Source organism: Macrobrachium nipponense, chromosome 31 (genome assembly GCF_015104395.2).
Source record: "Macrobrachium nipponense isolate FS-2020 chromosome 31, ASM1510439v2, whole genome shotgun sequence".
Classification (NCBI taxonomy): domain Eukaryota; kingdom Metazoa; phylum Arthropoda; class Malacostraca; order Decapoda; family Palaemonidae; genus Macrobrachium; species Macrobrachium nipponense.
Window position 1 is genome coordinate 8,416,211 of NC_061093.1, and position 27,974 is coordinate 8,444,184.

The 27,974-nt window shown below is 42.7% G+C and overlaps 1 protein-coding gene and 1 pseudogene across 2 annotated transcripts in view; both read right to left on the minus strand.

The window, feature by feature from the left end:
• LOC135206503 (dnaJ homolog subfamily A member 2-like) overlaps window positions 1-16,967 on the minus strand; it is a 29,292-nt pseudogene extending 12,325 nt beyond the window's left edge.
• LOC135206626 (dnaJ homolog subfamily A member 2-like) overlaps window positions 1-27,974 on the minus strand; it is a 172,147-nt gene that overhangs the window by 139,127 nt on the left and 5,046 nt on the right. The gene's annotated exons all lie outside the window — the stretch shown is intronic.

Genomic DNA, 27,974 nt, shown 5'->3' on the forward strand with positions numbered 1-27,974 from the left:
TTAATCTGCAGACTGAAGAGTCAACCTGAAGGGGGAGTAGTCTGTATCCTCTGGCACAGAAGAACCACTTTGAGCATGTTGAATGCTGAATAATGGAAAACAAGCAAGTAGCAATCACTGCAATTAGAACTGGTTGTCTTTTATTCCAAATGAACCACAGAGTACACACTATTGATGAGATGGGTTCAACAAAGAAGGGCAATGGACAAAAATCAGACCTGGTGGTACCAAAGGCTGAAACTCAAGCTGATGCTGACTCATGAAGGGAAAAAACCACACTCCAAGCCATGGTCCACCTTCCATAGACTTCGTATGACTGGCTGAAACAAACCAAGTTAAGGCTAACGACACATGCTGACTTTTGTGTGTGCAAATGCTGAAAAACAAACAGAAGAACCTTAGGCAGTTCTCGTGTCTCAAAGGAACAAGAGAACAATGGTTCATGAGCAAACTCTGAGAGCCCAATGTCAACCCTACTTATAATAGACATTTCACTGGCAGGTCAGTGAACAGCAATGCCAACATTCAAAGAAGGAAGGTGCTCACACAAACTCAAGTAGAACTCCTCGTGAGTAAAGCTTTTGAGATCACCATCTCTTCTAATTCTTGCATTACTCTTCATCTTACTCTGCCCTTGTATCTTACCCTCCTCTGCTACAGCAATCAAATTGTTGATAATTCATTGAAGTTAAAGTTAATGAGGAAAACTTATCCCAAAACTGAAAAATAAACAATGGAACTTCTTGTTTTTTCTGCTAACAACCAAATGACAAGATCGAGAACAGAATTATAACCTACCATATAGTCAAACCCGCACATCCATGGACTTACCTTCACTACTCTTTTTATACGAACAAAATAATACAGGCTGCAATAAACCAGTTCTACAGGATTCATGGGTTTGTGATGAAACACCTGCTCTGTTAACTTTTTTGAATATCATCTTCATCAACATGGTATCATAAATTCGTATCTCAAACCATCTTACCTTCTCCATAGCAATCCGGGCACCTGCTTTGCATCTGTTGGAACATACCGGGTCCAAGCTGAGTAACAGTGATTTTTTAATGCCCCGACCATTACATGTCCGGCAAGGTTGGAGAGCACCAGCTGGACCACCTTTTCTGTAAAGAGAGATTCATGTAAATCAAATATCTTGGATACAGTATACTCCCTCCACACAGTACTAAGAAACCACATCTATTACACAACCACTATATTTTTCCCCAACTTCCACTAAATCAAGCATTACCTAAAGAGTAAATTAAGCATTATCTAAAGAGAATGAGAGAAAGAATATTCACTTCCTTTTAAAGTATACAGAATACTGTACATATGCTTTTTTGTCATTCCATGGAAGGATCTTTTCCTTGTTTTTAGCTGACAAACAGATCTACTATAAGCCCTAATAGTAATCATTGAATCTTAATACCATTCCTCTGAGAAAGTGTGTCTGTGTTTCTGCTACTCAAGTCCTTCCCCAGCCCCTCCCTCCATCTGCCACCCCTATAATAATGTGAAAATTATTCAGTGAAAAATCTTTGAGTAATGTATCTAAATTTGCAAACAAACTAGAAACAAAAAATAAAATTGTAGGTTGACTAAAAGAAATTACCACACTTCCAAGCAACAAACAGTGTTCCAACCTCAATGATAAGGTGGCGACAGTCAAACCCTGACTGCCCTATTTTTGTTGCTGCATTGCACAAATTTGTCCTTAAAGAAGTGAAGTTGCATGACCTTGGATAGTAACAGCATACTATTATGTAGTTTTAAATAAAGTTTATGATTTTTTTTAAAAAAATCAATTCACTTATTTCAAATATTACATAAGCTTTTCCGAAATTGACATCTCAATAAAATGTGAAAACTTGACATACAGTAGAAACCCCCTAGCTGTGTTGCGTTTAGGCTGTTCTTGCCAAAGTGTCTCATTATTCTGTGTGTGTGTGTGTGTGTGTGTGTGTGTGTGTGTGTGTGTGTGTGTGTGTGTGTGTGTGTGTGTGTTGTGCGCGCGCGCACTGGTGTTGAAAATATATATATTTTTTTATTTCATTTCGAACCTGAAGCGGACCTCTCTCAGAGGCCGTAACAGTGCGGTCTTAACAAGAGTCAACCATACGTACTTTATATTTATTCGTATTTTTAGAGCCGTGATGATGGGACTAGGTTGAAAATGTTGCTAATAAAGCTTTGTGAAAATACATACATATGTATCTATATATATCTACATGTACACTTACCCTCCACAAGCTGTGCAGACAGTATTTCTTGAGAGCTGAAGTTTAGATATTTTGCCATTATATAAATCTTCGAGAGTTACTCTGAAATAGAAAAAATTAACTGAAATTTTCAGTTATAGTTATGAATATAGATTACAGGACACTTTTCAACAATATCTGAAATCTGTATAGATTACTGTACAACACCTCTAGTGCAAACACTATTCTCAGATCCATTGACCTAATTGTCAATTTCCAAACAATGGTGAAACTACTTCATATCAAATTTTAACTTTTATTTTCAAATAAAAACTTTTAAGATTCTTATACTGACATTCTAGGGACGTTATAAAAATATCAAATGCCAGTATAAAAAAAAAATTTCTTTCCAAAATAAAATAAAAAATAAAAAAATAAAAAGCCAACATGCCAGTAACAATGATCAGCAGGACAGTAAATTACTGCCTCAGTTTAAACAATATATACAAAACTGCTTATCCAGATAAAAAGACAAATAAATTTAATTAGACATGGACATCAAAAAATCAATATCTATTCATCCAAGGGTCTTTAAACAAACAAGAATAATTATATGAATACATTTGATTAAAACTACTTTAGTCGATGAATAGTGTTTTCTCCTTTTCTGGGTCCTCTTCTCTGTCCCCTCATACCCCCACCACCAAACCAAAGCCACCAACAGTCCGCCAAACGGTCCACCGCCCCACCGAAGAAATTGCCAAATAGATCTTCTGGCCCAAATCCAAAGCCACTATCACCACTTCCTACAAAGAGATACAAAAGTAAATTAAAAGTAAAAGTTACAAATGCTTCAACACTGTTCACAAAAATTACAAACTTTGGTAGTGCTGAAATTTCCATTGAACAAAAGATACAAATACTAAATCCAATGGTTTAATTTTATTACATCTAAAAATATTTTCTATGTAAACCTTTTTGTTTGTAAAAGTCAATAAGTATCTCAATATTATGTACTGCTATCTGTGCACAAGATACATTACAAGAGGTCCTTGCGGAGCAGCCACCACAAAAAGCAAAACATGAGCACATCTCAGTTTAACAGTTCAATAGCTGCCTTAAAGGCTACTTGCACTTGGGCATAACTACCGAGTTTTCAACTGCGAAGAGGTTCATGTTTGTTCTCATGGATGTAGTGGAAGACTGTTCTTACAGGTGAGTTGGCACTACAAAGAGGCAATTTGATTAGCCCACTTACAAAAGTAGACAGCAAGATTCTTTGCAGGAAAATATCATTGCTGTGCATCAGTCCATAAAAAGTGACAATAAATCTAACTACTATTGAGGAAGCACAAATCCTCATTAATAAAACCATGAACTTTTTTCAATATATCAAAGCAAACTATAAGAAGGTTGATTAAGTGACATCACACCCAAATTCAATTCACTGAATTATAGTGATGGCTGCAGTACAAATACTTAGCTACATCTAATCGCCACATTTATCTATAATGAAGTTATATAGCTGCATAACAGTGTGAGGAACCAGAAACCAAAGCAGCCATACCAATCACATTGTAGGTGAAAGGATTAAGCAAGTTAAACATACAGTATGTACTTAACAAAAAAAATAAAATAAATGGACCAACTCAATGGACCAAATGAGTCCCTCAGAAAATACGGATACGATGACTACCACGACATATACTTTTGAAGCTGTGACGACTAAGTATTCGGATAAAAACAGCGGTTCAAATGTTACTCCTTTACAAAGAAAATTGACATTTTCTGTTGTAAAAAAACTATTTTCAGTGTTGCTGTATCATTCTGCAAATGAAACAGCAGCTGAATGTATGGAATAAAACATTATCAAAGATACTATTATTATTATTATTATTATTAATACTATTATATTAAGACCTTAACTATTCATATGGAACAAGCCCACAGGGGCCACTGACTTGAAATCCAAGCTTCCAATGAATAAGGTATTCATATGAAAGAAGTAGAAGGTAATACCAAAGAGAAAATGACCACTTATTAAAAAAAAATAAATAAAACCATTATTAAAAAAAAAAAAACCAAAAAAAAAATAAATAAGTAGGTAAAAATGTTTGATTTATTAAAATGACAAATTTTTAATCAGCTTGTATTTTTCATAACTAACTAATGATAAAAATGCACGGCATCTTCGCTCAAATTTTTCAAGTTCCAATTGCACAACATCCGCAGGGAGACTGTTCCACAGTCCAACGGCATGAGGAATAAAGGACTCGGGAACCAACAAGTTTGACAGCGATGCACATTCACTGCATACGTGTGCTGCTTGTTCACCCCATGTGGTTGCTCTTAGCAGGAAAATAAGATCAGGAATCAATTGTGAATATGATAGATAGATATAGAATGGGTTCTCTACTGGCTCAGAATGTGGACCTTCTCACAAAACCCACCTGTAGTCCTTTAAGGCCATGGCGATCATAGATCTCCCTCTTTTGAGGATCTGTCAAACTTCGTAGGCAAAAGAAATTTCTTTAAACTTGTCTCCAGCAGCAGGGTTTTTTTGTCAGGATGGTACTCCTTGGCGAGTTTGCGATAATTCTGTGTTAGTACAAAAGGAACATTAGGCACACTGAGGATAAGGAAACTTACTCAAGTGATAAAACAATAACAAAATACTGCAAATGCTCAAAGACATTCATTAACAGTAAAATAATATACCATCAAATTATTAATCTACAATGAGTAACAATTTTAGGCTATTAGGAGATTCAGTTTCAATCCACAATATCCATACTCAGCATCAAATACAATACAAAAGAACTAATAGTGCTATATGCATGATAGAGTACTGTAAAACCTATCAACAAGCTATACATAATGCTATGATACTAACTACCATATACATATTTGTGAGGTACTAAATTAGTCAACTTGTTAAGACATTCACTTAATGTACTGGGTAATCTATATAATAAATAAAATGAACTACATCAAGCTAACTTTCCCAGTTATAAATCCCAGAGCCTAGCAGGTATATTCCTCGGCACGAGCTGGAATCTATTGTTGAAATTTTAGTAACAATGTTGGTGACTGGTGGTTAAGGGGTTACACAAGGGAATACCCAACACTTATGTCCTCTCACCAAACACTTGGGTGTTGGGGGCAAAGTGGGGCGATTGAAGTGGGTAACATGATATGAGGTTCTAGTTTGTATGTCAAACACAAATGATATTTTTATTATACCATAGGTCCCAGCATCAAAGATGTTAATTTTCCCCCAAGCAAATTTAGTAAATTTACCATGCACCCTTGAGCTAAATATATATGTTTTCCACAGGCTTATCCAAAAAATGTTATCTTTACTAAACAGCACTTAGAACTTAGTATACTACCTCTGAATGAAGTGTATAAATTAAACATTTCTGCACATATCTGTCTGTGTTAGCATGTAACAAATATCCAGATGTTGAACTGAGTTTTCCCTTATTAGTAATACTATTTTATTTGTATTGTTTGAATTTTCATGTTAACTCTACAGTACTTTTTTTTATTTGAGATGTCATGCTCGTGTCAAGCTTTTAAAAGTATAGAGTATAACTGTAAAATACTGTTATTATGTAATCTTAATACTTCCTATTGTGCTGTTAGTTTTTCAGTAATTAAAAATTGAAAACATTGCTATATAGGCCTACATCCTATACTAATAACCCCAAGAATTACTCAAAACAATATAGTACCTTCATCCATTTGCATGCACTTAAGACACTGAGCCTGATGAGTAAATCGTCAAGAAAAAGCTTTTGCTTGAATTTTAAAGCAATTACCATATGTCCAAGGAATAAATCATAGAAATTGCTAATGCTTATAAGCAGTTGCCAAGAAAAGTTGAAAGCAGCTCACGAGGTGTTTCAAATCCATGTGACACCAGTCCTTCTTCGAATTTGTGAAAGGAAATATCTATCAAATTGCCACAGACAGATAACAGATAGAGCCAAGGGTCCATCCGATGATGGTGAAAACAAAATAAATTGGCGAGTAAACAAAACTAAGGGTGTTCAGGTCAACGCTGTACCCTTTCTCACCTAACCTTGTCGGCATACCACAACTGTAAACAAGTATGCTTATAAACAACAACCATCACGCTGTAAACTGAAAACTTTATGCAAATAGGCAATGGTGTACCAGACACCCCCACCTAGAATAGCTAGAGTCCAAGTATACTTAGAACCCTATAAAAACACTTAAAACTGACTATATTGTTAGTTCAAACTCAAACCCACTAAAAATGTTTATACCTGGTTTTTTTAAATAGTTTTATCACAAGAGGTGCATTTAGTCATGAAATTGTTATGAAAAATGACATTGTTATGATACAATAAAGTTTCATACATACTTACCTGGCAGATATATACATAGCTATAGACTCCGTCGTTCCCGACAGAATTTCAAATTTCGCGGCACTCGCTACAGGTAGGTCAGGTGATCTACCGCCCTGCTCTGGGTGGCAGGGCTAGGAACTATTCCCGTTTTCTAATCATATTCTCTCTTCCACCTGTCTCCTGCGGGGAGGCTGGGTGGGTCTTCAATTGTATATACTGCCAGGTAAGTAGTATGAAAACTTTATTGTATCATAACAATGTCATTTTCATACATTCAACTTACCTGTCAGATATATACATAGCTGATTGACACCCTTTGGTGGAGGGCAAGAGACAGCTAACTAACTGACTAGACAGGTAAACAACATATATTGTAGGTATAAATAAACCTTAGTTCCTACCTTCTTAGATGGAAGACTTCGTGGCTACTGCCTAGGAGTCTGCTTCATCTCAAGAACCTTAGCGAGATAGTGATCTGTGGCCAAGAATTCTTGTGGATCTGTCGATGGGGGTCTCTTCCACTTACTCGACAGAATCCTAATTGGCGTTTGTCAATGGGAGCACATCCGCTTATATGACAACACGCACTAATTTAAGGAGCACAACCAATCCCGATCACCCGATCCTAACCCGTGTTAGTTCTAAGATTGCCTAGGAGTTATCCCCAAACTCTTTGCAAACAACCACAAACTCGAAAATCATACATACAAAAATAACAAATTTTTGTACCCCTCTAATAGTCAGATGTCACTCGATTTTCAAATAAAGAGAAGTGAAGGCCGCCTGTGCGACTACTGACACTCCCATAAACCGAAAACCCGAGAACACATCCGACAAGAGGGTTACGTACATAATTTTAAGGATTGGTGCTTTCTCCTTTACCCAGAACCGTCTGTGCTGACACAAACGGACCTAACGAAAAGCATTTATCATACGTAACTCGTACGTCTTTTAAATAATGGGATGCAAACACAGAGTTGCATCTCCAATAAGTTGTGTCCAAAATGTTCTTTAGTGACATATTTCTTTGGAACGCCAACCGAGGTTGCGATTTGCCTCTAACTTCGTGGGCTCCCACTCTTAGGAGATTAAACGAATCATCTGGACACTTCTTATGAGCTTCTGTGATAACATTTCCTCACAAAGAAGGCTAATGCGTTCTTGGACATTGCGCTCTTGGGGTCTTTCACTGAGCACCAAAGACTTTTCTTGCGAACCCCCCAACTGCTTCTTCCTGTCCAGATAAAATTTTAGAGCTCTAACTGGGCACAGGGAATCTTTCTGCTCTCTGCCCACCAAGCTGAAAGTCCTTTAACTTCGAAGCTCCTGGGCCAGGGATTCGAAGGGTTTCATTTTTGGCCAGAAAAAAAGGACTGAAATGAACAAATTGCTGTAGTCTCCTTTGAAGCCAATTGCTTGATTCAAGGGCGTGCAACTCACTGATTCTTTTGCCGTTTGCAAGAGACATCAGAAACAAACATTTCTAGTGATATTACGGAACGAAGCAGTGTGAAGTGGTTCGAATTCATCTGATGAAAGAAATTTAAGAAACTACATCTAAGTTCCAGCTTGGAACCTTAGGTTCGCGTGATTTAGATGTTTCGAATGAACGAATGAGGCGTCGTGCAAAATCCTTGTCATTCGTTAGATCTAATCCTCTGTTTCTAAAGACTGCTGCGAGCATACTCCTGTACCCCTTAATAGTTGGTACCGAGAGATGCGACTTTTGTCTAAGAAACAGAAGGAAATCTGCAATTTCGGTCACAAGAGGTACTGGAAGAGGACAGCTTCTCGACCTACACCAGTTTCTGAAAACTTCCCACTTCGATTGGTACACTCGCCTCGTAGATGATCTGCGGGCTCTAGCAATTGCATTTGCTGCCTGGCGAGAAACAAAACCCTCTCGCTCTGACGAGTCTTTCGATAGTCGAAAGGCAGTCAGAGCAAGAGCGTAGATTTTGATGGTACCTCTCGAAGTGGGGTTGTTTGAGCAGATCTATTCTGCTTGGAAGAGATCTGGGGAAGTCCACTGTCCATTCCATCACCTCTGTGAACCAGATTTGAGCTGGCCAATACGGAGCGATCAGAGTCATCTTGGTTCCTTCGGATGCCACGAATTTTCTGGACTACTTCCCCAGTATCTTGAACGGGGGAAAAGCTAAACTCTATTCTGACCATCCAGAGAAAGGCGTCTGTTGCATAAGCCCGGGGATCCTCCACCAGGGCACAAAATGTATCTATCCTTTTGGAGAGGAATGTGGCGAAAAGATCTATTTGAGGCTTCCCCCAAAGCAAGCAGCCACAGGCTCTGACAGACTTCTGAGTGGAGGTCCATTCTGTGGGAAGGACCTGGAATCTCCTGCTTCAGTCTGTCGCTCTCACATTCCTCTCCCCTTGAACAAACCTTGTTAGAAGAATTACCTTCCTTTGGTTCGCCCAAATCAGTAGATCCCGTGCCAGCTCGTACAGAGCAAAAGAGTGCGTCCCTCCTTGCTTCTTGACATAAGCCAGAGCTGTCGTATTGTCCGAATTTATCTGCACGACTTTGCCTCTGACTAAGTGTTCGAAGCTCTTTAGCGCCAGGTGAATTGCTAAGAGCTCTTTGCAATTTATGTGCCATGACACCTGTTCTGCCGACCAGGTGCCTGACACTTCTCTGGGTCCCAATGTTGCACCCCAGCCCGCCTCCGAGGCGTCTGAAAAACAATGTCAGGCTTGGGTTCCGTACTTGCAGGGACACTCCTTTGTTTTCCTTTAGTGGAAGCAACCACCACTTCAAATGATGTTTTATTTCTTCCGATATTGGAAACGTATCCGATAGCTGACCTGTCTTCCAACTCCAACTTCTTCTTAGGAAGAACTGAAGCGGTCGAAGATGTTAATCTCCCTAAGGAGAAATAAACTGTTCGCGCGAGGAAACGGGTTCCCAGAACGGCTCAGCCATTCCCTCGCCGAAGTGCGCTCTTTCCCTAGAAGTCGATACTGTGGCACAGCTTTCTTTAGTCTCTCTTGCGATGGAAAAGCTCGAAAACCCGAGAATCCATCTGAATCCCCAGATAAACCACGTTCTGGCTGGGGATCATCTGAGACTTCTCGAGGTTCACGATCAGTCCCAAAGACTTTGTCAACTCCAGTGTTATTAACAGGTCCTCCAAACACTGCTTTTGAGACCTGGCTCTGATGAGCCAGTCGTCCAGGTACATTGAGACATTTATCCCTTTCAAGTGTAGGTGTCTCGCTACATTTTTCATGACGTCTGTGAAGACTTGAGGAGCCGTGGACAGGCCGAACACAGGGCCCTGAACTGATAATTTCTTCCTTCGAACATAAATCGAAGGTACTTCCTCGAGAATGGTGGATCGGGATGTGGAAGTATGCGTCCTGAAGGTCTATGGACCACCATCCAATCCCTTCTTGCCGTAGTGCTGCAAGGACGAGGCAGACGTTTCCATGCTGAACTTCTGTTGTTCGACAAATTTGTTCAGCGCAACTTACGTCCAGTACCGGTCTCCATCCCCCCGAGGCTTTTGTTACAAGAAACAAGCGGTTGTAAAACCCGGGGAGTTGCAATCCAGTACAAGTTCTATTGCCCTTTTCCCACATCTGTTCCACATTTGACGAAGAGTGTCCGTCATCATCTGGTCCCTGTATCTGGCGGACAATTCCCTCGGAGATGTTGTCAAGGGAGGAATGTCCTTGAATGGGATGCGATACCCCTTCTTGATAATCGACATCGTCCAAGTGTTGGCTCCTAAGTCTTCCCAGGCTTTCGCAAAATACTGTAGCCTGGCTCCTACGGGTGTCCTGGAGGACAGAACTCTCACTTCCTTTCTTAAAGGCACGGAAGGAAGGACCTGCCCCTCTTATCGGTTGACTTCCTTCTGGCGATCGGTCTAGTTGGAAGACCTCCTCGAAAGGGCTGTTTCTGAGCTGGGCGAGCCACTTTCTTCTCCTCACTAGCCACAGGCCTACTCTTCCTTGATGATTGTCTAAGGAGATCCTGGGTGGCCTTTTCCGTCAGAGAATGCGCGATGTCCTTCACCAAATGCGAGGGAAAAAGGTGTTCAGAGAGACGGCGCAAACAATAAGGCGGCTCTCTGCGAATGAGAGACGGCCTTTGTGAGGAAAGCACTGTGCACAGCTCTTTTCTTTAAAACTCCTGCACCATATAGCGAGCATACCTCAGCTGATCCATCCTGAACAGCCTTATCAATGCAGGCTAGGATGCAATTCAGGGTTTCTGGGTCGAGTTGTTCATTTCTTGAGATTTCTTGGCCAGAACCCCAAGGGACCAATCTAAGAAGTTAAACACTTCTAAGGTGTGAAATAGACCCTTGATGAGGTGGTCCGTTTCCGAAAGCCCCCATGTAACCTTCGCTGCATTCAAGGCGTGCCTTCTCGACGAATCCACCAAACTCGAGAAATCTGATTCGGCTGAAACGGACAGAGACAATCCCATATCCTCTCCCGTTTCGTACCAAATTCCTCTCCTCCCTGTAAGTTTGGCGGGAGGCATACAAAAGACCGTCCTTCCTAACTCCTTCTTCTTCTTGAACCAGGAGTCAAGAGATTGTAGCGCTCTCCTCATAGAAATGGCAGGCTTCATTTTAAGGAAAGAGGAAGACTTGAGTGTTTTCGTGCTCGAAAACTGCGAACGTGGTGAAGGGGAGCAGCTGGTGTCAAAGAGTCTCCATATTCCTCCAACAGAAGGGACGAAAGGACTTTATAATTAGAAGATCCTTCCTTCATTTCGTCCTCCGAGGCATCTTCTGGGTTAAGAGGCTCGGAAGGAGCAGGCTCTCTCCTTTCTACTGACTCTCTCTTACTCTCCTTACGGAAGTGTCAGGTTCATAACCGGGAGGTGGCGCCTGGTGTACAGCAGGAGTATCTCGTCCTGGGGGAGATAGCGTGCTTGGGATCCTCCTGGCGCCTGGTAGGCGCAAAGCGCCTCGAATACTCCTGGCTTTCAGCAGGCCGCCTGGCGCCTGGCAGGCGCATTTTCATCAGGCGCCTGGCGCCTGGCAGGCATTTTCATCAGGCGCCTGGCGCCTGGCAGGCGCAAAGCGCCTCGAATACTCCTGGCTTTCAGCAGGCGCCTGGCGCCTCGTAGGCGCATTATGTTCATAATACTCCTGGCGCGTGGTAGGAGTATTAAGTTCCGCATACTCCTGGCGCCTGGGAGGAGTATAAGCTTCGTAAAACTCCTGGCGCCTGGGAGGAGTATAATCTTCGGAATACCCCTGGTGCCTGGGAGGAGTATTTAGTTCAGAATACTCCTGGTGCTTGGGAGGAGTATCCGTCTGATGTTTAGTAGGCGCTTTCCGTCTTATAAGTGCTCTACTCCTAACAGGATCTTCTTCTTCATCCAGCTCTTGGCGCTTGAATGAAGATCTTGAATGTTGTCCTGGCTCGTTACGCCTACTCGGAGTCTGGCTTCTGGTTGGCGCCCTACTCTTGACAGGAGTAGCTTCCTTTCCTACTTCTCGCCTGTCTAGCGCACCGCCCCCCCACCCAGAGATGGCCGCCTGAGCGACAACATCCCTGAAGGATGCCCCCTGTCGCTGCCCCCCCCATTGGGTCCCCCCCCCCCCCCCCCCCCCCCCCCCCCCGCCCCCCCCCCCCCCCCCCCCCCCCCCCCCCCGCCCCCCCCCCCCCCCCCCCCCCCTGGCAGGAGATAGTTTTTCTTTAGATCTTTTAATAGGAAGCCTATCATCCTTCTTACGAGTAGGCTCCTTATAACGAGTTCCTACTAGCAAGGCTAATTGCTCTTGCATATTCTTCAAAATTTTCTTGGTTGAGGAATCTTCCGAATTAGGAGAGGGAGATCTGTAAGGCGCTCTAGGATCTCTTCCAGTCCCAGAGTCTGACTGTATTCTCGCCCTCTTTACTACCGAAGGAGCTCCTCCTTCCGAGAAGCGCTCGGGACTCGAATTGATCTCATGTTCAGCAGGCGCCTGGCGCCTGGCAGGCTCTTGCATACTCCTCTTCAAAGGACGGGAAAAGATTCGACTCCTTCCACCCTCTTCTCGGAGAAGGCGAACTCGACGACGAAAAAGCACTCTCGTAGGACCCTCTTATAGCGGTCTTTAGCAGTCGATACGATCGATTCTGCCGAAGGGACGCCTGATCGTTGGGGATTCTCCACAACCCCCGTACGGCTTTCGACTTTCCTTCTCCTCCGGGCCAGGGAGCTTGGAAGAGGTCTAGGCCTGGGAGCGTCGCAGAGACGACCAGACGCCCCCTCCACTACACTGGGGACACTAATATCACTGCCACATTCACTTTCCTTACCTTCCAATGCTGCGACTTTTTCCTGCATTTTCTGAAGGGAAGCTCTAAGTTCTGCTATTTCCGAAGCCGAACTAGAGGGATTAGCCATTTGTGAACGGGCTGAAACAGAATGGTCATTATCATCAAAGAAGAAGCTACAGAGCTAGAAAGTAAATCATGAGAGCAGACCTTCTATGGGTTTTCTTCCTCTCTCTATCTCTCTCTAACTTCTTCAAGTAAGAAGTTAGATTCTTCCACTCTTGTGCACTCAGATTCTCACATTCATTACACGTATTCTCAATTGAACATTCAACCATTCTACACCCTCTACAACTAGTGTGAGGATCTACCGAAGCTTTCGGAATCCTCACCTTACAGCCCTCATTCACACACTCTGAAACTAACACTAGAATCAGACATATTCACAAAATCCAAAAACCAAGTCCAAAAAACAGTCCACGATAGCGAATGCCAAACAACGATCCAAGTACGTCACCAAATATCAGCGAGAGATGATCAAAAGCTTTGCGAAAAAACGAATTCTAGTCAGGAGGAAGTAACAACAATGTTGATACAGCCGGCGACGAGAGAATATGATTAGAAAACGGGAATGAGTTCCTAGCCCTGCCACCCAGAGCAGGGCGGTAGATCACCTGACCATACCTGTAGCGAGTGCCGCGAAATTTGAAAATTTGTGTGGGAACGACGAAGTCTATAGCTATGTATATACTGACAGGTAAGTTGAATGTATGAAACTTAGTCATTCTGGATATTTCTCAGAAAAAATACCACGAATACGCCAATTTCCCATGAATAATTAGTATATAGTGTCTACAGAGAAATCTGCAAACAGCGGGAGTCGACTGTACTGTTCATATGAGTTACATGTCTGTGGAATACCACAGTACAACGACTGCTGCCTGGAATGAGCTCTGACCCTCTAGTTTACAACAGTCCCCCTCTCCATGGCAAAATGAGGGGCAGCAGGTTCTGTTCAGGAGCAACTGCACTCGAATAATGTCAGAACCATCCACCCATACATGTAATGCAGCGAGTGCATACCTGTAAGTGGACCTAAATGTGAACACAATTAATCGGGTGCTGTTGAAAGTCCAAAACACAAAATTTTGAACTAGTAAGTAGTCCAACTGCAGACAATTCAGAGGTAATTCCATGGTTCTTCTGAGGATATAAACACCCATCTATTATAGAGGAAACTCACTCTAAGGTAAGAGAATCTCCTCTCTAAGAACTGATTGGCACTGTGCTTCTACTCCACAGGGATATATCTTCTTCCCTGGTCATCATAATGAGAAAGGGAAAAATGACACCTATAAAACCTAACAAAAGGAATGCAGTTGCTGATGGGGTTCTGGACCACCTCTGAGTCCTAAAAACAAATCCTATAAAATTCTAAGGATCCTGCTATAAATGATACAACTGCCTACCCCAACCAGTACTTCCAGGTTGGTATTACAACTACGTATGTGTGTCCTCTGCCCCATTTTCGCAGGGGCTGTGTACCAGACCTCCCATTGATAGCTAGAACCCTCTAATAACTGAAAACCCTTTAAAAACTTGTAAAACTGCCTAGTTAGTTACAAGAAAAAACCATTAAAAATGTTTAAACCTTTTTTTTAAATAGGTTTATCACAAAAAGTGTATTTTAAGATGAAACTGATAAAAACACAAGAATTTCACAAAATACTGTTAATAGACCAATAATGGGTATACAATGGTCGCCCCTTATTTGCGGGGGATGTGTACCAGACAAACCCCCTTAAATAGTTAGAACCTGCAAATTTTTGGAACCCCTATAAAAACACTAAAAACAGCCTATTTTGTTCGTTAAAATTCAAGAAAAATCCACTAATAATTTTTATAGTTGGTTTTTTTCTTATAGTTTTATCATGTTTTTTAAATAGTTTCATCACAAAAAGTGCATTTTATGATGAAATTGATAAAAAAAACAGGAATTTGTGGATATTTCTCATAGAAAAATACCGCAAATGTGCAAATTTTCCACAAATAATGCGGGGAAACATTTCCAAGAGAAATCTGCGAATGTGAGTGTCTGCGAATCCAGAGAACGTGAATACGGGGGTCCACTGTATATGTTCCATAGAGAAATCTGTGAATCCGTTGAGCGCAAATATGGGGGTTCACTGTACAGCCAAAACCAATTATAAGTTGTCAATAATGATAAGGTTCTAGCTTGTGATTGCATTGCTGTTAAAAGGAAATGGAGGGAAACCGTATCTTCAAGCCAGTGGTGTAGAACAAGCCAGTGTGTAGAAACAATGTTATATTATAATCAACTAATTTACATTACAGCCTCCAGTGCATACTTCTGGCCTGACGGCTGCCTCTTTTTACAGAGGGAGATGAAAGGATAGAGTCTAATTGACCATTTAGATCCCAGCCCTAAGAGAAAATTCTTATCTCAAATCTTTTTAGATTACCTATAGCAGTATTCAAGGGCTTGTGAGGGATATCCTTTGGGTAGAATGGCATCAACATGGTAGGGCAACTGTTGACCTTATGAGCTCTTGACCTGTTTGGACAGTTACCCTTCAAGCCAGATAACCCAAAAGCCTGCCTGATCATAAAAAACAAAAGCCAGAAAGATACAATTTCTTGAACAACGCCACTTTGTGCCTGCTGATACAAATAAACAGGCATCAAAAAATCCAACATCAAATGCCTAGTCCTATTAGTCAGTGCTTCAGGACTTGAAGAGACAACAGAGAAGCCCTTGAACCTCCCACCAGGCGCTAGTAGTTTCCGAGTTTTTGCCAAAAACTCAGAGCTACCAGGAACAAGACTTCGCTTGGGCTCATAACCCAGAGGAAAGGGACGTCACAACGCACTCAAGAGGCCTGACTTTGAGGCGATGGGCTACTCATAAGCACTGGCAGTTCCACATAGCAAAGGTGTCCTTGCTCTTCTATAGGAATATTTGGTTCAAGACAGTGATAGGCTTACACTGCAGGAACTGAGCGAGCTTGTCTTAAAATTGGACAAGGAAATCAGCCACCTGTTGATAAGTGACTCCAACCTTTTGAAAAACCCCAAATATAACAAAAACCAAAAATATTGTCTGCTTCCCTTCATGTATGGCTGCTGAGGACCTCTTTACACCATGAGACATTAAAGCCGTTTTTTTAACTGGCTAACATTATTTTCTTAAATGTCCATCTGCTCGCTTTTGTTGTATAATTTATTCATTCATATGGTAACTTACAGTACAAGGTTTACATAACTTCATATGATTTCTGGCCAGAAATTGTTAATAGTATATAGATGTGAATGTCAAGTGTAATTAATTTATAGTAAGAAAAGAAAACCAATAGACCTAAGATAAAAAATCTTGACTTCAACAAAAGAGTAAATGCAAGGTTGAATATGTGTGTTCATCGGTCTGTTCCCCCAAAAACCCCTCATCATTTCCCTCAGAAGTCAGTGTCTGAACCAAAAGCTCCCCTATAACATGGCAGATGCGTGGTAGCATTCAGTATAGCAATAGTAGTAGCTGAAATTTGCCTGTGAAACGGCTACATTCTCTGTTATTCATCATCTATTTCCACCTGTATTTCATGTTCCAAATGTCATTTAGAACTAGAAATACCACAACATACTACAACCTTCTCACAGGTGATTTACTCCTCCCATAACCCCCCTTTCCCATCGGTCCCCCTTACTGTAGGATAGGGTTCTGGGGTAATAATTCCCCCAATGGTCTACCCCACCCCCAAAAGCCCATATTCCCAATGGGGTCTCCTTCCTGTAGGATAGAGTTCAAAGGTAAATTACAGGTTAATTACAGTCAACGCCCAACCACTAGTGGAAAATTCTTAACAAGCAACTGTGTGTCGCCACTTCTCCAAGGAATTGGCCACCTTCCCCAAAAGTACACTTGAATGATTTCATTGAATCCTCTGTCACAACCTCCCATGAACTTCAGTCAAGAGTTGTGGTCCATCCAGGCAACACACCGAGACCTCTACTCTCCTCTCAAAGTAAGTTTTTTCTTCTAAATTAAACAATAAAGGCACAATTTCCAATTAAACAGAAATTAACGAATGTCTAGCCATGCGCAGTGCTGACTTACCGCCATGACGCTCTCAAATTTTTTACATAAAACACCTTAAATGTAGATGATTGACACCATCTTGACGTTTGCCGAGTCACTTGAGTAAACAAACTGCCTGTTTCCCGAGCTAAATCTGCACACCATTTGTATCCTGCATCCAATAGATACCGGTACGGTTTCCTTACATCAATGGCGAAAGATGACACTGTTCAAGATGTGGCCGAGCTAATTTTCTGGGGGCCAGAGAGTTAGATACCTAGTACCTATTGTTGTATGATCAAAAGTGAAGATTTTGAATACTTAGAATGAGAATTCATGAATTTTAATACTAATGATATCTTATTCCAATTATAATTTGATATTTCATATGTATTTTATAAATTCCATTTGCCATAGCGTTCCGTGGCCATGCCATTGGAGGTCACGTGATCGCCTGGGCCACAACAAAGATTTATCGCCAAAAGAAATTAAAAGCTATAAAATAGTTTTAAAGGCCATAAAATTGTTAATAGTACGTATAGGGAAATTATCATTTAGACCCACACAAATTTATTAAGAAGAATAAGTATTTATATACATAGTTATAAAAATATGAATATGCTAATTAACTATTTAATTTTTTGCACAATCAAGTTTTTTTAACATATTTCTGTATTGTATATAATTATATTTCTCTCAATCTAAATACGAATATGGGTCTCAATGTTAACTTTCCACTTGAAAGATTTTCTGGCCGTTTCAAAGTCAGCCCCAAATAATTTCTCACGGGGCGAAAACATACAAGTGGCCGGAGTGGTGGTGGTGATTGCATCACACTTCAGGACTCTAGTACTAGCTGGCAATCATTAAAGGGTACATTTATTTCAGCCATAACGACTAGATATTAAAAAATAAATATGACATTGTTATGATACAATAAAGTTTCATACATACTTACCTGGCAGATATATACATAGCTATAGACTCCGTCGTTCCGACAGAATTTCAAATTTCGCGGCACTCGCTACAGGTAGGTCAGGTGATCTACCGCCCTGCTCTGGGTGGCAGGACTAGGAACTATTCCCTTTTTCTAATCAGATTCTCTCTTCCACCTGTCTCCTGCGGGGAGGCTGGGTGGGTCTTCAATTGTATATATACTGCCAGGTAAGTATGTATGAAAACTTTATTGTATCATAACAATGTCATTTTCATACATTCCACTTACCTGTCAGATATATACATAGCTGATTGACACCCTTCGGTGGAGGGCAAGAGACAACTAACTAACTGACTAGACAGGTAAACAACATATGTTGTAGGTATAAATAAACCTTAGTTCCTACCTTCTTATATGGAAGACTTCGTGCTACTGCCCAGGGAGTCTGCTTCATCTCAAGAGCCTTAGCGAGATAGTGATCTGTGGCCAAGAGTTCTTGTGGATCTGTCGATGGGGTCTCTTCCACTTACTCGACAGAACCTAACAGGCGTTTGTCAATGGGAGCACATCCGCTTATATGACAACACGCATTTATTTAAGGAGCACACAACCAATCCCGATCAACCCGGTCCTAACCCGTTAGTTCTAAGATTGCCTAGAGTTATCCCCAAACTCTTAGCAAACAAACCACCACAAACTCGAAACTCATACACAACAAAAATAAAAAATTTTTGTACCCCTCTAATAGTCAGATGTCACTCGATTTTCAAATGAAGCGAAGTGAAGGCCGCTTGTGCGACAACTGACACTCCCACCCTACGAAAACACGAGAACACATCCGACAAGAGGGTTACGTACACAATTTAAGGATTGGTGCTTTCTCCTTTACCCAGAACCGTCTGTGCTGACACAAACGGACCTAACGAAAAACATTTATCATACGTAACTCGCACGTCTTTTAAATAATGTGATGCAAACACGGAGTTGCATCTCCAATAAGTTGCGTCCAAATGTTCTTGAGTGACATATTTCTTTGGAACGCTACAGAGGTTGCGATTGCCCTAACTTCGTGGGCTCTCACTCTTAAAAGATTAAAAGAATCATCTGGACAATTCTTATGAGCTTCTGTAATAACACTTCTAACAAAGAAGGCTAAGGCGCGTTCTTGGACATTGCTCTCTTGGGTCTTTCACTGAGCACCAAAGACCTTTTTGCGAACCCCCCAACTGCTTCTTCTTGTCCAAATAAAATTTTAGAGCTCTAACTGGGCAAAGGGATCTTTCTGCCTCCCTGCCCACCAAACTAGAAAGTCCTTTCACTTCGAAGCTCCTGGGCCAGGGATTCGAAGGGTGGTTTTCATTTTTGGCAAGAAAAAGGGACTGAAATGAGCAAATTGCAGAGTCTCCTTTGAAGCCAAACTCTTGATTCAAGGGCGTGCAACTCACTGACCTCTCTTTGCCGTTGCCAGACATCATACAAAACACTTTCTAGTGATGTTACGAAACGAAGCAGTGTGAAGTTGGTTCGAATTCCTCTGATGATAAAATTTAAGAAAACCACATCTAAGTTCCAGCTTGGAACCTTAGGTTCAAGTGATTTTGATGTTTCGAAGGAACGAATGAGGTCATGCAAATCCTTATCATTCGTTAGATCTAATCCCCTGTTTCTAAAGACTGCTGAAAGCATACTCCTGTACCCCTTAATGGTCGGTAACCGAGAGATGCGACTTTTGTCTAAGAAACAGAAGGAAATCCGCAATTTCGGTCACAGAGGTACTGGAAGAGGACAGCTTCTTCGACCTGCACCAGTTCCTGAAAACTTCCCACTTCGATTGGTACACTCGCCTAGTAGATGATCTGCGGGCTCTAGCAATTGCGTTTGCTGCCTGGCGAGAAAACCCTCTCGCTCTGACAAGTCTTTCGATAGTCGAAAGGCAGTCAGAGCAGAGCGGGTAGATTTTTGATGGTACCTCTCGAAGTGGGTTGTTTGAGCAGATCTATTCTGTTTGGAAGAGATCTGGGGAAGTCCACCGTCCATTCCATCACCTCTGTGAACCAAATTTGAGCTGGCCAATACGGAGCAATCAGAGTCATCTTGGTTCCTTCGGATGCCACGAATTTTCTGACTACTTCCCCCAGTATCTTGAACGGGGGAAAAGCGTAAACGTCTATCCCTGACCAGTCCAGGAAAGAAAAAAAAAAAAAACCGCGTCTGTTGCTAAAGCCCTGGGGATCTTCAACCAGGGCAAAAACCAAAATGTTTTCTATCCTCTTGGAGAGGAATGTGGCGAAAAGATCTATTTGAGGCTTCCCCCAAAGGAGCCAAAGGCTCTGACAGACTTCTGAGTGGAGTGTCCATTCTGTGGGAAGGACCTGGAACCTCCTGCTCAATCTGTCCGCTCTCACATTCCTCTCCCCTTGGGACAAACCTTGTTAGAAGAACTACCTTCCTTTGGTTCGCCCAAATCAGTAGATCTCTTGCCAGCTCGTACAGAGCAAAAGAGTGCGTCCCTCCTTGTTTCTTGATATAAGCCAGGGCTGTCGTATTGTCCGAATTTATCTGTACGACTTTGCCTCTGACTATGTGTTGCGAAGCTCTTTAGCGCCAGGTGAATTGCTAAGAGCTCTTTGCAATTTATGTGCCATGACACCTGTTCGCCGACCAGGTGCCTGACACTTCTTTGGATCCCAATGTTGCCCCCCAGCCCGACTCCGAGGCGTCTGAAAACAATGTCAGGCTTGGGTTCCGTACTTGCAGGGACACTCCTTTGTTTTCCTTTAATGGAATCAGCCACCACTTCAAATGATGTTTTATTTTCTTCCGAGATTGGAAACGTGTCCGAGAGCTGACCTGTCTTCCAACTCCAACTTCTTCTTAGGAAGAACTGAAGGCGGTCGAAGATGTAATCTTCCTAGGAGAAAGAACTGTTCGAGCGAGGAAAGGGTTCCCAGAAGGCTCAGCCATTCCCTCGCCGAAGTGCGCTCTTTCCCTAGAAAGTTCGATACTGTGGCACAACCTTTCTTTATCTCTCTTGAGATGGAAAAACTCGAAAAGACCCCCGAGAATCCATCTGAATCCCCAGATAAACCACGTTCTGGCTGGGGATCATCTGAGACTTCTCGAGGTTCACGATCAATCCCAATGATTTGTCAATTCCAGAGTTGTTGACCAGTCCTCCCAAACACTGCTTTTGAGACCTGGCTCTGATGAGCCAGTCGTCCAGGTACATGGAGACGTAATCCCTTTCAAATGTAAGTGTCTTGCTACATTTTTTCACATCACGTCTGTGAAGACTTGAGGAGCCGTGGACAGGCCGAAACACAGGGCCCTGAACTGATAGATTCTTCCTTCGAACATAAATCGAAGGTACTTCCTCGACGAATGGTGGATCGGGATGTGGAAGTATGCGTCATGAAGGTCTAGGGACGCCATCCAATCCCCTTGCCGCAGTGCTGCAAGGACTGAAGCAGACGTTTCCATGCTGAAACTTCTGTTGTTCGACGAATTTGTTCAGCGCACTTACGTCCAGTACGGTCTCCATCCCTCCCGAGGCTTTTGCTACAAGAAACAAGCGATTGTAAAACCCCGGGGAGTTGCAATCCAGCACTAGCTCTATTGCTCTTTTGTCCCACATCTGTTCCACCATCTGACGAAGAGTATCCATCAGAACAGGGTCCCTGTATCTGGCGGACAATTCCTCGGTGATGTTGTCAAGGGAGGAATGTCCTTGAATGGGATCGATACCCCTTCCTTGATAATCGCCATCGTCCAATGATTCGCTCCTATGTCTTCCCAGGCTTTCGCAAACGAATGTAACCTGGCTCCTACGGGTGTCTGGAGGACAGAATTCTCACTTCCCTTTTCTTAAAGGGACGGAAGGAAGACCTGCCCCTCTTTTCGGTTGACTTCCTTCTGGCGATCGATCTAGTTGGAAGACCTCCTCGAAAGGGCTGCTGCTGAGCTGGGCGAGTCACTTTCTTTTCCTCACTAGCCACCGGCCTATTCTTCCTTGAGGATTGTCTAAGGAGATCCTGGGTGGCCTTTTCAGTGAGAGAATGCGCGATATCCTTCACCAACTGCGAGGGAAAAAGGTGTTCAGAGAGAGGCGCAAACATAAGGCGGCTCTCTGCGAAGGAGTAGACGGCCTTCGTGAGGAAAGCACTGTGAACCGCTCTCTTCTTTTAAAACTCCCCTGCACCAAAGAGGGAGCATACCTCAGCCGATCCATCCTGAACCGCCTTATCAATGCAGGCGAGGATGCTATTTAGGGTTTCTCGGGTCGAGTTGTTCCTTTTCCAGCGATTTCTTGGCCAGAAACCCCAAGGGACCAATCTAAGAAGTTAAAAACTTCTAAAGTGTGAAAAAGTCCCTTGAGGAGGTGGTCCGTTTCCGAAAGGCCCCCATGTTACCTTCGCTGCATTCAAAAGCGTGCCTTCATCTGACGAATCCACCAAACTCGAGAAGTCTGATTCAGCTGAAACGGACAGAGACAATCCCATATTTCTCCCTTTCCCGTTTCGACCAAAATGCCTCTCCTCCCTGTAAGTTTAGCGGGAGGCATACAAAAAGACTGCCTTCCTAACTCCTTCTTCTTCTTGAACCAGGAGTCAAGAGATTGAAGAGCCCTCCTCATCGAAATAGCAGGCTTCATTTTAAGGAAGAGGAAGACTTGTGTTTTTTCGTGCTCGAAAACAGAGAGCGTGGAGAAGGGGGAGCAGCTGGCGTCAAAAGAGTTCCTCCATATTCCTCCAATAGAAGGGACGAAAGAACTTTATAATTAGAAGATCCTTCCTTCATTTCGTCTTCCGAGGCATCTTTCTGGGTTGATAGGCTCGGAAGGAGAAGGCTCCCTTCTTTCTTCTGACTCTTCTCTTACTCTCTTACGAGTGTCAGGCTCTTCATGCGCGGAATGCGCCTGGTGTACAGCAGGAGTATCTCGCCTGGAGGAGTAACGTGTTTGGAATACTCCTGGCGCTTGGCAGGCGCAGAGCGCCTCGAATACTCCTGGCTTCTAGTAGGCGCATCTTGTTCAGAATACTCCTGGCGCGTGGGAGGAGTATTAAGTTCCGAATACTCCTGGCGCGTGGGAGGAGTATTAAGTTCCGAATACTCCTGGGCGCTGGAGGAGTATAAGCTTCGGAATACTCCTGGCGCCTGGGAGGAGTATTAAGTCCAGAGTACTCCTGGCGCCTGGGAGGAAGTATAAGCTTCAGAATACTTCCTGGCGCCTGGGAGGAGTATTAATTCAGAATACTCCTGGCGCCTGGGAGGAGTATCTAGGTCCGATTGACTCCTGGCGCCTGGTAGGAGCACGTCGTTCCAAACTACTCCTGATCCTTAGAATGCGCCTGATGTTTAGTAGGAGTATTGATCCCACCGGTAAGGGGGCGCTTTCCGTCTCACAAGCGCTCTACTTCCTAACAGGATCTTCCTGTTCCGCTAACTCTTGGCGCTTGATTGAAGATCTTGAATGTTGTACTGGCTCTTTGCGCCTACTCGGAGCCTGGCTCCTGGTTGGCGCCCTACTCTTGACAGGAGTAACTTCCTTTCTTACTTCTCTCCTGTCTAACGCATTGCTCCCCCCAGAGATGGCCGCCTGAGCGACAACTCCCCTGAAGGGTGCGTCGCGCCCGACAGGAGATCGGAATTTAGATCTTTTAATAGGAAGCCTATCATCCTTCTTCCGAGTAGGCTCCTTATAAAGAGTTCCTACTAACGAGGCTAATTGTTCTTGCATATTCATTAGTATTCTCCTGGTTGAAGAGTCTTTCGAAACAGGAGAGGGAGATCTGGAAGGCGCTCTAGGATCCCTTCCAGACCCCGAGTCTGAATGTATTCTCGCCTTCTTTATTACCGAAGGCGCTCCTTCTTCAGAGAAGCGCTCGGGACTCGAATTGAGTTCATGCTCTTTCATATTTCTCTTCAGCGGACGGGAAAGTTTGGACTCCTTCCATCCTCTTCTCGGAGAAGGCGAACTAGACGAAGAAAAGCACTCTCGAAGGACGCTTTTCCTATAGCGGTCCTTGGCATTATATGATATGCTCGATTCTGCCGAAGGGACGCCTGATCGTTGGGGATTCTCCACAACCCCCGTACGGCTTTCGACATTCCTTCTCCTCCGGGCCAGGGAGCTTGGAAGAGGTCTAGGCCCTGGAGCGTCGCAGAGACGACCAGAACGCCCCCTCCACCACACTGGGGACACTAACATCACTAGCGAAACCACATTCACTTTCCTTACCTTCCAATGCTGCGACTTTTTCTTGCATTTTCTGAAGGGAAGCTCTAAGTTCTGCTATTTCCGAAGCAGAACTAGAGGGATTAGTAATTTGTGAACGGGCTGAAACAGAATTGTCATGATTATCAGCGGAAGAAGGTACAGAACTAGATAGTAAATCATGAGAAGCAGACATTTTGCGGGTTTTATAAGCCGCCTTCCTCTCTCTATCTCTCTCTAACTTCTTCAAGTAAGAAGTTAGATTCTTCCACTCTTGTGCACTCAATTTCTCACACTCGTCACACGTATTCTCAATCGAGCATTCAGCCATTCTACACCCACTACAAGTAGTGTGAGGATCTACCGAAGCTTTCGGAATCCTCACCTTACAGCCCTCATTCACACACACTCTGAAACTAACACTAGAGTCAGACTATTCAAGAATTCCAAAAACCAAGTCCAAAAAACAGTCCACGATAGCGAATGCCAAACAACGATCCAAGTACGTCACCAAATATCAGCGAGAGATGATCAAAAGCTTGCGAAAAACGAATTCTAGTCAGGAGGAAGTAACAACAATGTTGATACCGCCGGCGACAGAGAGAATCTGATTAGAAAACGGGAATAGTTCCTAGTCCTGCCACCAGAGCAGGGCGGTAGATCACCTGACCTACCTGTAGCGAGTGCCGCGAAATTTGAAATTCTGTCGGGAACGACGGAGTCTATAGCTATGTATATATCTGACAGGTAAGTGGAATGTATGAAATTAAATAGTAATATTGACTTGAATCAATTAAAAGTGCTAGCAAAAAAATTAAAAATTTTTTGTTATAAATGATTCACTAATCCTGTGTCTGCTTGCCAATGTCTTTGGCAGCCAGATGTACAATAAGGCTGAAACATTGTTCCCAGCCTGGTTTCGCTGTGAATAAACTCTCACGTATTTCAAGTGGAATTTGGAGAGATTCGGTTGTGATGGCAGTAAGGATAAAACAACTGATTAGGTTAAAATGCATTTCAGTTCAAAACATGACCCCGGGGAAGAGGATGTCTTATATTTTCACTAGTACAGGCAACAGAATGTTGTTTTATTGAGCTGATTACAACTACAGTCTTGAATAATATCAATAAACATTACAAACATACGCAAATATTGTTCAAATGAGCTCTGGGAAGGCCGGAAAGGACGTGGCTGTCATGTGAGTAACGAATTGTTCACGTCCCAAAGAGACGCCCTATTCTGCAGTTTTCCATCCAACTGAATTCTCCACTTTCACAATTATGGTCCCCATTGGCTAACTGGAAGATTCTTTTTTTTTTTCAGGGGATCAGATCTCTCAAAACTCGTTGCTACTGAAATGAACTTTTAGTCATGCTCAGAAACACACTGCAACTGGAAAAAGACTTTCAACCCAGATAGCTAGTACATATACTAGTAGTTTGAAACCCTGAGGCTAGCATTCAATATCCCTTCAGGGTAGTTTACAGTTTAGTTGGCCTAGGCTGCGCACTTTTGCCCTGCCCAGCCTAACCCTCCATCCAGCAAGGTAAGTAGTTCCGTGACAGACCGGGCCGCACAACCAAATCCATCCGCACAGGTAAGCAGTCCCTTTGACCTGGAAGACCTACCACGACCCGTGAGGCCCGACCATTCAAAACAGTCAACATGGCATTGCCGTCTACTCCTCATCCATCGCGCGTTGCTTTTGCCGCTGCTAACCCGATTATGTTTTCGGACTTGATCAAGTTATGTGACGATATTGACGTGTTATGTTCGTTCCTTTTTAAAAGTGGCCTTTTAGGCGATTTTTGTGGTCAATATGAACAATGAGCCTCGTGAAAGAAGACAGTTTTGTGCCCTAAGTCAGGTTAGTGTGGTTCATTGGTTAGCACAACCTTTGTTACCATACTGGGGGTTCGGCCCCCGGTCAGGTTATGGTACGCATCCTAAGACAGGTTAGGTTGGTTCATTTGGTTAGGTCACAATCACTGTTACCATACTGGGGGGTCCAGGGGGCCAAAGCCCCCTGGCCAGGTTAGGCCATGCGCCCTACGTCAGGTTAGGTTGGTTTATTTGGTTAGGGGTCAGTCAAGTAAGCCAGGCCGCGCATCTCATCCCTGAACGTCCACTTAGGCTAACAGTCCATAGGGTAGACAACCGACTGGACTAGTCGAGCCACTGACTACCGCGTTTGTGGCCACCCTCCGAAAAACTACTTTAACTTTCAAAGTAAGTATTTTCTGCAAAGTTAGAAATTAAGGACATATGTTCAGACTAAACAGAGAGTATCGAAAAGTGTGGTCATACACAGTGCACACTACCTCCCTGACGCTTTCGAAATTTTTACTTACAAAACTATAAATATTTTGGAGTTTACACCATCTCGATGTTTGCGGAGTCGCTTGTGTCAACAAACTTCCCATTTCCTGTGCAAAATCCGCACACCACTTGTACACATAGAGGCTGGGGCACTTTCATCACAACAATCATAAACACCAACTTCCAACCACTACTTTCTTAAGGAAACTACGATTTTTGGTAGAAGAAGAAGCGTGCACTAGATAATTATTTAAATAAATAGTTAAACGACAGTACAAGGTCATGAATTGCATAAATATTTTTACATATTCATGATTATTAATTTGAAAATATCATTGCTGAAAAAGTATCTAGATTCCTCACTTATATATAAACAGTTCTGCTTGTGAACAGTACCTCCAGCGTTCTTCGCGCTCTTCAACTATTTATCAGTGTTGCCAATTGGTATTGGTTTACCCGCCAAACTGGGTATAAGACTTACACAAAAACGGGGAAATAAGTGAAATTAGCGTATCCATTTGTAGTATGCATACATTACAGCAATTTTATCATTACTGCATTACTACGACCACTAGAATTCATGGAAACAGTTTGTAAATGCATCAGCGTATGTGTGAAGCTCCACTAGATTGGCAACGACAAGTCATTTTGCAGTCGTCTGCTCTTATGTACTTCAGAAATATCTGTAATTTTTGGGGGTTAATTTGGTTGCAAAAAAGGGATAATAGACATGAATTAAAGAAACAATTTGAAGTAACAAAGTAAAGTTAAACTAAATAATGAGTAAAGTAAACAATTAAGGAATTAAAGCTTTGCACCCCATAAACTGTATACTCGTGTGCTGCCCGTAACTGTGTTTATGGAGTGAGCGCTTAGGAACCAGGAACCACAGCGTAGTTCAAGTGCAATTTGGAGTGAATTAAGACCAAAATGTGTAAAATTACAATCAAATAAGCACTGTGGAGTTTCAGTTGTTATGGCAGTGAGGATAAAACCACCAATTACAAAGTAAAAATGAATTTCAGTTCAAACCATGACCCCGGGAATACAGTTTCATACGTTCACTAATATAGGCAACAAAATGTTGTGCTGATTACAACTGTAATCTTGAGTAAGATCAATAAAAGTTACATATAAATGCTAACATTGTTCAAATGAGTACTGGGAAGGCTGGGAAAGATGGTGGCTTGGCTGTGGTTACGAACGGCAAGTCACACGGTTGCCGCCATATTGGATTTCAAAACTGCCTTGAAAACATAATTTACGAAGACCTCACATGCTTATTTTAGTTCGTATGGCGCTTTCATATATCACATCATGTTGAGGAAACTTCAATCTTTTGAATGGTATGCTTAAAGATGTTATAGTATTCTTGTTTCACCATTTAAATACCAAATGAATAAGTCTGAGCCACGCGATGACGATGGATTGACTGCGGTGATTCCCCCCATGTTCGAACTACAAACGTAGAGTATGGGGACAGTTTAGTTAGCCAGGCCGCGCAACTCATGTCCGAATGAATGTAGAGTAGGGGGTCAGCCACACAGCCGTTTCGTGGATTTCTTAGTGTTAACTGTTGCT